The sequence below is a fragment of the Hordeum vulgare genome, chromosome 1H (assembly GCF_904849725.1).
Source record: "Hordeum vulgare subsp. vulgare chromosome 1H, MorexV3_pseudomolecules_assembly, whole genome shotgun sequence".
Classification (NCBI taxonomy): domain Eukaryota; kingdom Viridiplantae; phylum Streptophyta; class Magnoliopsida; order Poales; family Poaceae; genus Hordeum; species Hordeum vulgare.
In genome coordinates, this window is record NC_058518.1 from 315,665,577 (window position 1) to 315,668,405 (window position 2,829).

The following is a 2,829-nucleotide window of genomic DNA, read 5'->3' on the forward strand; positions in this document are numbered from 1 at the left end:
AGCAATCTAGAGCTCCGGCAGGACGATCCTGCCAGGGAAACTTCCCTCCCGGAGGGGGAAATCGTCGCCATCGTCATCACCAACACTCCTCTCATCGGAGGGGACTCGTCACCATCAATATCTTCATCAGCACCATCTCTTCTCCAAACCCTAGTTCATCACTTGTAACCAATATCCGTCTCGCGACTCCGATTGGTACTTGTAAGGTTGCTAGTAGTGTTGATTACTCTTTGTAGTTGATGCTAGTTGGATTACTTGGTGGAAGAGTTTATGTTCAGATCCTTGATGCTACTCATTACACCTCTGATCATGATTATGATTATGCTTTGTGAGTAGTTACTTTTGTTCTGAGGACATGGGATAAGTCATGCTAATAATAGTCATGTGAATTTGGTATTCGTTCGGTATTTTGTTATGTTGTATGTTGTTTTTCCTCTAGTGGTGTTATGTGAACGTGGACTACATAACACTTCACCATTATTTGGGCCTAGAGGAAGGCATTGGGAAGTAGTAAGTAGATGATGGGTTGCTAGAGTGACAAAAGCTTAAACCCTAGTTTATGCGTTGCTTCGTAAGGGGCTGATTTACATCCACTAGTTTAATGATATGGTTAGACTTTGTCTTAATTCTCCTTTCGTAGTTGTGGATGCTTGCGAGAGGGGATAATCATAAGTGGGATGCTTGTTCAAGTAAGGGTAGTACCCAAACGCCGGTCCACCCACATATCAAACTATCAAAGTAACGAACGCGAATCATATGAACATGATGAAACTAGCATGACAGAAATTCCCGTGTGTCCTTGGGAGCGTTTTTCCTCTTATAAGACTTTGTCCAGGCTTGTCCCTTGCTACAAAAGGGATTGGGACACTTTGCTGCACCGTTGCTACTTTTTTTACTTGTTGCTTGCTACGAATCATATCACCACACAATCACTTGTTACCGACAATTTCAGTGCTTGCCAATTTTTCCTTGCTGAAAACCGCTTGTCAGATCCTTCTGCTCCTCGTTGGGTTCGACACTCTTACTTATCGAAAGGACTACGGTTGATTCCCTATAATTGTGGGTTATCAAGACTCTTTTCTGGCGCCGTTGTCGGGGAGTGAAGCGCCTTTGGTAAGTGGAACTTGGTAAGGAAACATTCATATAGTGTGCTGAAATTTCTTGTCACTTGTCACTATGGATACTAATCCTTTGAGGGGCTTGTTCGGGTTATCTTCACCTCGAACGGAAGCACAACAAGTTACTCCTTAAGTTGCTGCACCTACTGAAAACATTTGCTTTGAATTTCCTTCGGGTATGCTTGAGAAACTGCTGGCTAATCCTTTTACAGGAGATGGAACATCACATCGAGACTTGCATCTGATCTACATAGATGAGGTTTGTGGTTTATTTAAGCTTGCAGGTGTGCCCGAGGATGAGGTCAAGAAGAAGGTCTTTCCTTTATCTTTGAAGGATAAGGCTTTGACATGGTATAGGCTATGTGATGATACTGGATCATGGGATTACAATCGGTTGAAATTGGAATTTCATCAAAAGTTTTATCCTATGCATTTAGTTCATCGTGATCGAATATATATTTATAATTTTTGGCCTCGTGACAGAGAAAGCATTGCTCAAGCTTGGGGGGGGGGCTTAAATCAATGCTATATTCATGCCCCAATCATGAGCTCTCGAGAGAAATTATCATTCAAAACTTCTATGCTCGGCTTTCTCAGGATGATGGCACCATGCTTGATACTTCTTGTACCGGTTCTTTTATGAAGAGAGATATTGACTTCAAGTGGATTTTTTTGGAGAGAATTAAACGCAACTCTGAAGATTGGGAGCTTGAAGAAGGTAAGGAGTCAGGTATGAATTTCACTTTTGATTGTGTTAAATCCTTTGTTGAGACAAATACTTTTTGTGACTTTAGCGCTAAGTATGGACTTGACTCTGAGATAGTAGCTTCATTGTGTGAATCTTTTGCTGCTCATGTTGATCTCCCCAAAGAGAAGTGGTTTAAATTTCATCCTCCTTTAGAAGTCAATGTAGTTAAACCCACTCCAGTTGAAGAGAAAGTCATTGCCTATAATGATCTTGTGGTACCCAGTGCTTACATTGAGAAACCACCTTTCCTTGTTAGGATAAAGGATCATTCTAAAGCTTCAACTGTGATACGTAGAGGCTATATTAGAACACCTACACCCCCTGAGCAAACTAGAGTTGAACCTAGCATTGCTATTATCAAAGATCTTCTATCTGAAGAAGTTGGGGGACACAATATTCACTTCTGTGAAGATGCTGCTAAAATCGCTAAACCTCACGTTAGAGACAAACATAGGCCTGCTTTGGCATGCCTGTGGTTTCTGTTAAGATAGGAGATCATTGTTATCATGGCTTATGTGATGTGGGTGCTAGTGTTAGTGCAATACCTCAATCCTTATACGATGAAGTCAAAGATGAGATTGCACCTGTTGAGATAGAACCTGTAGATGTCACTATTCAGCTTGCCAATAGAGATACCATCTGCCTTGTGGGAATTGTTAGGGATGTTGAAGTCTTGTGTGGTAAAACGAAGTATCCTACTGATTTCCTCGTTCTTGCTACCGCACAAGATAGCTTTTGTCCCATCATATTTGGCAGACCTTTTCTCAATACCGTCAATGCTCATATTGACTGTGAGAAGCAAACTGTCACTATTGGCTTTGAAGGAGTGTCACATGAGTTCAATTTCTCTATGTTCGGTAGACAACCTCATGAAAAGGAGTTGCCTCGTAGGGATGAAACTATTGCCTTAGCTTCTATTGCCGTGCCTCCTACTGATCCCTTAGAGCAAGACTTGCTTCAGCA